Here is a 10,743-nt window from a genome sequence, read left to right as displayed (position 1 = left end):
AAAAAAAAAAAGCCCTGAATTGCAGTGTTTGTTAATTTAGTTAATTACCCTGGTGTAAATATTCCCTTCACAGCCTAGTTCAAGCTACCAAATCTCTTGAAATTGAACATGGATTTGAGAAGACATGTTCACAACTGGCTTTCCTGAGCTGGTACATACAAGTCAGAGCCAGGATGCCGCTGGTAACAAACATTAGCTAGTACTAACTGCTATAAGTATTCACAATCTTATTAATAGTTCCTCTATCGAGTGACACTGTTATTACATACTTGCATACAAATAAGGAAACTGAGGCATGGGGAAGTTATGTTCCTTTGCCAAAAGTGATAGAACCAGTAAGCAGTGGAGCTGGGCTTTGAGCCCAGGCAACCTAACACCAGAGTCCACACACTTAACCCCTGTACCATTCTGGGAGTTCAGTAAATGATATCTGAATGATGAAATATTGATTTGAGGAAGTTTATACTCCTTTAGGTGTTGTATCAGTCAGAATTCTACCGGATAAAGAACTAGTACTATATACTTATGTGCATATGTTAAGCAATTATTACAGTGAATTGGCTTACCTGATTGCAAGGACTGGCTAGGCAAGTCTGCAGGACTGGTCATCCAAGAGGACTGACTGGAAACTCTGGGGCAGGAGCTGACACTATGGTCTACAGGTGGAATGTCTTCCTCGGGGAAACATCAGTCTTGCTCTTGAGGTCTTACAACTGGTTGAATCACGATCACTTAGATTATCTAGGATAATCTTCCCTACATAAAGCTAACTGACTCTGATCAACTTTAATCATACCAACAGTCATCCTCCCAGCATCATCTATGTGTTGGATTGAGTAACCAGGAACCATAGCTTAGCTAAATTGACACAGAAGGTATTATGAGTCGAATTGCATTCCTGCAAAAGTAGTGTTGAAGGCTAACCTGTGGTACCTGTGACTGTGACCTTATTTGGAAACATGTCTTTGCAGATGTGATCAAGTTAAGATGAGGTCATCCTGGAGTAGGGTGGCCTTTAAGTGAGCGTGACTGGGTGTCTGTGTAAGAAGAGGAAGGCAAGTTGGACACAGACAGGCAGGAGGAATGCCCCGTGACGTGGAGACAGAGCAGTGATGTTTTTACAAGCCAAGGAACATCAGGGTCACTGGAAACCACCAGAAGCTAAGGAGCAAGCAAGGAAGAGTCCTTCACTGGCGCCTTCAGCAAGAGCATGGCCCTGCCAACACCTTTGTTTTGGACTTCTAATCTCCAGAACTGTGAGACAATGAATTTCTGCTGTTTCCAGCCAGTTTGTGATTTTTTTCTTTTTTTATGGCAGCCCCAGGAAACTAAACAGATAATCTTAAATATAACACTAAAAGATGTGAACTCAGTCGCTTCAGTCGTATCTGACTCTTTGCGAGCCTTGGACTGTAGGCTGCAAGTTTCCTCTGTCCATGGGATTCTCCAGGCATGAACACTGGAGTGGGTTGCCATGCCCTCCTCCAGGGGATTTTCTCAACCCAGGAATCAAACCAGCACCTCCTGTGGCTCCTGCATTGCAGGTGGATTCTTTACTGTTGAGCCACACGGGAAACCCACACTAAAGGATAATAAATTCAAATAATGTCTACCTTACCAACGTTTGAAACTTCCCTTCCATTTAAAAACAGTAGTATGTTTGCCACTATTTTCCTGTGGGCTCCTCAGCAGGCATCTTTGTGGATCCTTTCAAGTTTGACCTATGTCTCTAAACTGATTTGAGTAGCTTCTATTTAATTATATATAGGCAGGAATTTATACACATTCCTATTAAAACAATCAGTTAAAATATTTTGCTTAAAAAAATATTTTGCTTAAGCCAGTGTGATTGATATTGTAAAAGCATCTATAGTAGTGCATTGAAGTAAATATTTATGGATGAATGGGGAATAAATTCATTTACTGCTTTCAGGGCCAGTTATTTATCCTTTGGATTTATGTTATTGTTAACAATTCTTTTTAAGGCTAAGCAGGATTTTGAGGAATAATTACAATCAGTGTCAGATGTGATGGAAAAAAAAATAATTTGATTACTTTTTGCCTTGTAGCCTATAAACTGTCTTCCTCAAAAGAAGAACTAAGAATATTTTCAGCAATCAAAATCACATTAGAATAAGTTTTAGAAAAGTCTCACAAAGTGACAGCTTGGAATGTCAACAGTTCTTTTGATAGGCAAATTTGGCATAGCAGTTTGTGGGTTTTTCCCTCAATTCATCCTGCAATTTTATAATCACATCTGTAATGTCATTGCAGCAGGCTAAATGAATTACCAGGCTATTTGATGTTATCCAGTTAAAGACATTTTACCTGCAGAGTTCTGTATGATTGTGGAAAACTAAAATAGACTTAATTCCAAAGCTCTAGACTCATTTGTACACAGACGTTAATTGTAACACTGCAATTCTTTCCGTGTGTATAGCAATTGGATTTCCATTCTATATATTTGATGCCTTGCACTATATGTAATGAACTTTATTATTTGCTGTCCATCATCTCCATTGATTACATATGACAAAATAAATACAGTGAGGTGAACTAACCTTCCCAGATCACAGAGCTGGTAAGTGGTAGATCCCAGCTGGTGCTAGTGGTAAAGAACCTGCCTGCCAATGCAGGAGCTGTAACAGGCACAGGTTCAATCCCTGAGTTGGGAAGATCACCTGGAGGAGGGCAGGCAGGCAGGCTAGGATTTGATCCTAGGCAGTTTGACTGCAGAGCCTGTTCTTTTAACCTTCTTGATATGTAAATAGCATGTAAATGGCATTCAGCAGAATTGAAAACACCTCCTGTGTTCATTTAAAAATGGTTTTCAGCCATTAGCATTAAACCAGTAACAGTTATAGGGATATTAATCGGTAAGTATATGGTTGAAGAAAGTGAAAACAGCTTCACGTACTCTGCAGTGTTTCGTCTAAACTGAGCGTCCTATCGCCGCGTAGGCTTAGTCTGTGTGGATGGCGACCCAGGCCCCCTTTCCCCAGCTAAACCTCCTTAGACTCATGACTCATTCACTGTGTCTGGAAGGCAGTTAAGCTGCAGAACTACCGAAGAAACGGCTCCTTTATATACTGAGATACATAGAGGTCGCAGACATGATCTGGTAACCATTTCTGTCCATATGTTTCTTTGGTTCAGGAGACCAGGTTATCAAGCATGTTGTTTCAGAAAAGGAGAGATAAAAGGAAACAACGGCAAGCTGGAAGTGGCCATTTTTTAGGATATTAGATATTTAGCTGACTCTCCATATTTGATTCCTTATTATCTTATTTGCTTCAGAAATATACCACAGCCCAGGGATGATGCTAGAAACACTTGGACATATTTCAAATTGAATTATTGTCATTCCTTTTATTTGAAAACACCATGAGAAAATGGAGCTCCAAAGTGCTCCTCCTGGGTATGCCTTGACAAAGGGCATTCTTGTTTCCCTGCAGCCAAGAGGCCTGTGAGAAAGGGCACGAAGTGTCTGCTCTATTTTCAGGAGGACTCCACTGCAAGAGCGGGTTTTCTCACAGCTGTCAGTTGACAAGGGAATTCCATGGGTCAAGCCTATAGTTAAATCAATTGCGTGCCTATATGGGAAAAACTCCAGCTTATCAAACTTCCTAGTGTAAATGCAGGAGTCTGGACTCTTTCACATACTTCAGGTATTTAAATTATTTGAAAATGTATTTTTAAGATTACATCCATTAAATCTTTTGAGCCCGCTAAGAATAAATCAACTGCCTGCTTTTCCGAGATACTAAAAATTAGTTCCCACCCAGACTGCATCTCTACCTGTTGTGCTCCATGCCTTTTAGATCCACGATGCTTCTTCCAAATGTGACTTTCAGCTCCCATACTTAGAATGAAGGCACTCCCTAGACTACCTCTGGGCCAAGAGATCCTGTGGTGTTGAAATGTCCTGTTTTGTTACCAACTTTCCATTCGGTCTTAAACTGATCAACTTGCAATTTAAATGTTATTTAAAAGAAGACAACTGCTTGGACTAGATTAACTGGCTTTTTAAAAAATAATCTTATTTATTCACGTATTTATTTTTTTCTGTGCTGGTTCTTGTTACTTCGAGGGCTTTTCTCTAGTTGCAGAGAGCAGGGGCCATGCTCTGGGTGCTGTGTGGGGCTGTCTCATTGCGGTGGCTTCTCTTGTGGAGCTCTAAGGCATGCACGGAGAAGGCAATGGCACCCCACTCCAGTACTCTTGCCTGGAAAATCCCATGGGTGGAGGAGCCTGGTAGGCTGAAGTCCATGGGGTCGCTAAGAGTCGGACACAACTGAGCGGCTTCACTTTCACTTTTCACTTTCATGCATTGGAGAAGGCAATGGCCACCCACTCTAGTGTTCTTGCCTGGAGAATCCCAGGGACAGAGGAGCCTGGTGGGCTGCCGTCTATGGGGTCGCACAGAGTCGGACACGACTGAAGCGACTTAGCAGCAAGGCATGTAGGCTCAGTGGTCACAGCTCCCAGGTTCTAGAGCACAAGCTCAATAGTCGTGGCGCACAGGCTTAGTTGCTCTGCGGCTTGTGGGATTGGCCCCCATCAGGGATCAAACCCGCGTCTCCTGCATTGGCACATGGAATCCTATACACTGAGCCAGCAGGGAAGCCTTACTTGCTTTATTTAATCCAACTACCTTTTTAAATAACCTAGTGTAGATTTAATCCAGTCACCTACTCCCCTTAAAAACTGACCACTGAATAATCACATATCTTGGTTTGATAAACTCTTATTTTTCTCTACAGGAGCCGATTGTTCTAACTAAACCCACTAATAGATGGGCATCAAATGTGACAGCGCCCATCTGTGCCTTACCTAACTCTAAACTGCTGTCTGTCCCCTATGTCCTCTGTGCAGGGACTGAATTAGGCAACCAAAGGCTCCAACTCTCCAGCACTGAGGAGTGCTGATCTTCGCTAAGAATTTTTATTTTAGGATGTGTGTAGGTTAGGGCTATGCGTGCGTGCTCAGTTGGTTCAGTCATGTCCAGCTCTTTGGGACCCTATGGACTGTAGCCCGCCAGGCTCCTCTTGCCCATGGGATTCTCCACCCAAGAATAGTGGCGTGGATTGATGTGCTCACCTCCAGGAGATCTTCCCTACCCAGGATTCGAACCCTCGTTTCTTGTGTCTCCTGCATTGCAGGCAGATTCTTTACCCACTGAGCCACCTGGGATGCCAGGTTAGGATTAAGTTCTGCTAATACCAGAGAGCCATCTAGAGTGAACTGAACAGTTTAAGGGTCCATTGTTTTACATTTAAGAAGTCCAGCAGTATTTGGTGCAACGCTGGTGTGGTTTACCCTATAAAATATATCAGGGGACCAGTCTCATTTTTTTCTGCTGCTTTGCCTTGCATTATCAAGATCATGAAAGGGCTGATAAAGCTGCAGCCATTCACGTCATGTTAGAGGAAACAAAAAGGAGAGAAAGGATGCCCCTTCTTTCTTAAGAGCTTTCCATAAGTAAGTATTGATACTTTAGAGATTTCTCCCTCCATCTCATTACACTGCCAGGGCTGGGAAATACAGTTTTTCAGCTGAACACATTCAGGGTTCTGGTACAAATGAAAGAGGAAAAATAAATATTAGAGGCAATGAACAGTTTCTGCCACAGTTAAACTATTATGAAGAAAATTTTCTCACTCATTCAAAATTCAGTAAGCCAATATTTATTAAGAAACTGACCTAGGCACTGAAGATTCAGGACCAAACTGACACAGTTCCTGCCCTCTAGGATACCACAGTCTAATGGAGAAGATATTCCTGTTCATGTTCACAGGTGATTATGTAACAGAAGTAGGCTCACTTTCTATGAGAACAACTAGGCTAAGCTCTGCACTCAGGCAAGGGAGAAAGCTTTAGGGAAGCCACGAAAGAAAACTTTTGGACAGGAAGAAGTAACCTCCAGTGATAATATGTTGGGCTGAGGTCACATAAGGTAAAGACAGAAAAAATTGGCAAGGAGACAGGTAAGGAGCATAAAAGAAAGAGCCTGGAGAGATGAGCCCAGCCCAGATCACAGAAGTCCTTGTAGGCTGAGGTGGTGGCGATGGTTTAGTCACTCAGTCATGTTCTATTCTTATGACCCCATGGACTGCAGCCTGCCAGGCTCCTCTGTCCATAGGATTTTCCAGGCAAGAATACTGAAGTGGGCTGCCATTAGGCTGAAGTAATTGAATTTAATTTTAAGGAAAATGGGGAATGATTTCAACAGTTTAGCAAAAGGGAGATGTTTAAGACATCTGATTTTGTTTTTAAACAATATATTTGGCTACTTTGCAAAGAATGGATGGGAGAAGACAAATATGAAAAACGTGGAGAAGCTGATGGAGGTTAAGGTGGTCTGCATACTGGACATGGACGCATGAACCAGGGTGACGGCTATAGACGAGAGGTGGAATCAGTTAGGTTTGCTGGTGAATTTGGCAAGTGTCATCTTTGGTAACTGTGACTGGATAGATGGCAGGAATATAATTCACCTGTGTGCATATCCTTTGTAAGGATAAAACTGAGGCCTTTGAAGGCAGACACAGCCCCTTCGGTGCTCAGCTTGTTGTGTCCGACAGATGTCACCTTTGACAAGGAAAGACGGCCTTTTTCATCCAGGCAGATGCGACTGTACACGTATAGTGTTTCAAGAAGAAGGTAGTGCTCAGCGGTGTCAAATGCTGTTGAAAAGCTGAGTTAGATGAGACTGAAACAGCATCCACAGGTTTTGAGACCAAAGAGGTGACTGATGACTATCCCAGAGTGGATTCAGGAGATTGGCTTAGGACAAAAGGCAGATGGACGGAAGTGGGAAAGCGAGTAAGCGAGGAAAGGAGCTACAATGAATGGAACACTCTGGAAAATTTTCTCTGCAGACTGGAAGAATTGGCAGTAGCTGAAAGAGTATGTAGGGCAAATCTAGGGTGCTTCTTCTAAAAACTGAAGTTACCTGAGTAGCCTTGATGTAATGGGACTTACCCCATGCCCCTTCCTTTGGGAAGCCTGACATGACCGTCTGGGCCCAGGCTACACCCATGTTCTCTGTGTGCTACCAAGTAACTTGAACATACATCCTCCTAGGATGTCCCATGCTGGCCTGAGGTTGTCCTGGCGTCTGCAGGCTTCTCAGTCACCTGGGAGCAGTCCTCCCCTGGGCATGGACAATGGCTTAGGTCCCCACTTGCTTGTCCTGAGCTCACCACACTCGTAGGTCATCGGTGTACACATTTTGAGGGAACTCTCTATATTTAGTTCAAAAGATAAGATGGTAAACAACCTTTTGTTTAGAAGTAGACTCCCCCTTCCCCCCTTCCCCACTACAAACACACTCAGTCTGATATTGGACTTGCTGTGAAAAAGAAAAACATCCTCTTGGAAATTGTTCTTCAAAATAGAAAACACGGCTCTGGCTGGAAGGTGACATTGTTGGCACACACACTGCATGGCATTCCACTGGAGGTTTTCAGTGTGCACAGGATGTGGTTATGAGCAGCAAGCCCATCCCTGCAGAGACCTGAACAAGTGTGCGTGCTTTTAACTCCAAGGACATCCAGAGTTTTCACATGTGACTTCTTCGCCGGGTTTGTCCTGCTCTGAGAATGGATCCCTGTCCTGACTTTCCATATATTTGGTGCCTCCCCTTTCTCTTTCTCCCAGCAGGAGCAGAAGTAGCATCTTGGCAGGACTGGGCAAGGTTCGCTCGGTGAGCTTCACTCTGCCAGGAAGAGAAGCGTCCACACAATCCTTGGTTTGTTTCTAATGACAACCTGTAATAAGGATGGAGGTCAGGTCTGGCTTCTGGCCAGCTGTGTACACTCGTGTCAGAGTATACTGGGGGCCCAGGAGGGACTTCAGAAGGAAGGGCTGCCTGTCAGTTCAGAGGAAATGGTGTCAAACAAGTAAACTGCTCCCGGGCCCCTCCCCCACCCCCAGGTCAGCCCATTGTGTGGGGTCACCAACCAACAGCTAATTCTTCTGTCCCCTTGCCATTGATTGGCAAGATGAATGCCAGAAGCAGGTGAGAGAAGATGTGGCCACAGAGGGGGGCTGCGTGCTGACACGAGGGGGTGAGAGAGCTCCAAGTACCTCTCCATCCTCAGGGCTTGAATTAAATGACTTCCTTCTCTGGGGCTACAGACAGGTCACGAGGGATAAAATTATCAGCTCAGGAAAGAGAAGATGTTTATAGCTTCTGCTACTTTTACAAAAATAGATAAAAGGAAGGATTGTTTTTTTCCACCCTCTGCAGCCTGTAAACTTCCTTAGCACTCTGCATAATTTGCTCCTTCTTCCAGAAATAGGGGAGTCCAGTGGGACGTTTTGTGTTGAGACTGTCAGGTCCATGGTGTGTGACGCTTTCAAGGCAGAACTCTCCAGCTTAGAGAGTTATTTCACTGCAGCCATCTCCATCTTTCCCCTTCCTTCTTTCCCTCCTTTTTCTTTTCTTTCTTTCAACTTTATGACTTGTAATTTGCATACCATAATTCACCTGTTTTAAGTATAATTTACAGAATCATGCAACCATCACTATGAGCCAATTTTAGAACATTTTTACCACCCCCTCCCTCAGCACTCTTTCTTTTATCAACCACTCCTCATTCCCTGCTTCAGGCAACCATTAATCTTCTTTCCGTCTCATAGAATTTCCTTTGTTGAACATTTCGTGTAAATGGAATCATGCATACATTTTTTTCTGGCTCTTTGTGTCTGACTTCTTTCACTTAAGCTACCCTTTTGAAATTTTATTTATGTTATGGCTTATGTGAGTACTTGGTTTCTTAATTACTGAATAGTATTCCACTGTATAGACATACCACATTTTGTTTATCCATTCATCACTTAGTTGATATTTGATTAATTTTACTTCTTTACTAATATGAATAGTGCTGTTATGCACACTTGGGTACAAGTATTTATGTGGAAGTGTGTTTTTATGTTTTCATTTTTCTTGAGTCAATATCTAGAAGTGGAATCACTGGGTCACACAGTAAATTTGTGTTCAACATTTTAGAAACTGCCAAATTGTTTTCCCAAAATACCTGCACAAATATCTATTTCTATCAGCACTGGTTGAGAGTCAGTTTCTCCTCATGCTGACCAATGATTGTATTATCTGTCTTGCATTTCAGCCATCCTGGCAGGTGTGAAATGATACTGAAGCCTTTCTTGCAAAAGCTGGATTTGGGAACCTGAATGTTCCTGGTTGTCAAGGTGTTATCTATGTTCTGCTAGCTTGACGGGAGCCATCCTGAGATAAGGAGACCAAATAAAGTCAGGAGAAGATAGTGACTAAAATAACAGGTTTCCCAGGTGGTGTCAGTGGTAAAGAACCCACCTGCCAATGCAGGAGACCTAAGAGTTACAGGTTCAGTCTCTGGGTTGGGAAGATCTGCTGGAGAAGGGAATGACAACCCATTCCAATATTCTTGCCTGGAGAATCCCGTGGACAGAGAAGCCTAGCGGGCTATGGCCCACAGGGTCCCAAAGAGTTGGACATGACTGAAGCAACTTGGCACACAGCACAGAGTTTTAAAAGGCAAATGTCCTAAAAAGAAGCATTCTTTTTATGGATCAATAGTAATGAAAAAAATCATCTTATACTCTGATTCTCCTTAAAATAAGAAGCACTGGTTTGAAATACCTACCTTCTTGTTTGACAGATATGCCAAGATTTAAGCCATGTCTGAAATGTAAAACTTTAACTTTGTGGAATCTGATTCTACTTTGGGATAGATGATGTCAGAAATGAGTTCAATTATAGGACACCCAGCTGATGTTCAAATACTGCCTGATGGTAATGGTATGGGGGACTCCCGCCCCCCAACTGCCCCTCCTCAACTTCCCCTGCTAATTCACACACACTGTGGTTTCTGAACCCTTTTAAGGGCCACTTGGGTTTGTAGCATCTTCTGGTTATAATGCATTTTGAAGAAGGACATCTAAATTTTATCTTATATCAGATTTCACGTAAGGACATTAAACTAAAAAGAGCATTTCGAGAACTTCACGCTTTGGAGATGTTGCTTGACTAGTTCATATGGAGGTATGTGTATTTTTACTTCGCTTGTATTAGATAAAATATAATAGCTGGTTCTGCTTTGGGATTTAAGTAGATGTGTTTCCTTATAGACCATATTATAAATCCTTGTTACTTGCCCTTGGTTAGTTCATTTGGCTTCTACATAGAGCTACTAAGCCCAGTATTCCAATGTTAGCTGACCTCAGTACTTCCATGGCTACAGACTACACAAATGCGTGCCCTTGGTCAGAAGAAGTAGGTGTGGCAAGATACATGCCAGGGTCAGCACTGGAAGGAGCTTGGGAAACAGATGTGACTGTTCTTCTGAGGCTTTAAAATGTCCTTTATTTTACTCTAAGTAGGTCATTCATAAATGAATAGTGTAAAAACACTACTGGATACTTAATGGGCACTTAATAGATATTTTCAAGGCTGTGTCAATTAAGCAGGCAACTAATCATTTTGCCCATCTTTCCTAGGGTGTGTCAGAGGAGATAGAAAGAGACAAGATATGTGGACAAGCTGCTAGAAATGTGTAATAAATTGCCCAAGACTGATACAAATAGTGTTAGATTTCTTGAGGAGGGAAACATTTTTTTTTTTTTCCCTCTGAGAAACTGGGAAAAGGTTCACACTTAAAATGAATACTTGGCCTAGACTTTGAAGGATGGATGAAGTTTTTTAAAGTTTTTTTTTTTTTTAATGTGGACCATTTTTAG

The sequence above is a fragment of the Ovis aries genome, chromosome 8 (assembly GCF_016772045.2).
Source record: "Ovis aries strain OAR_USU_Benz2616 breed Rambouillet chromosome 8, ARS-UI_Ramb_v3.0, whole genome shotgun sequence".
Classification (NCBI taxonomy): Eukaryota; Metazoa; Chordata; class Mammalia; order Artiodactyla; family Bovidae; genus Ovis; species Ovis aries.
This window is presented reverse-complemented; position numbering follows the sequence as displayed.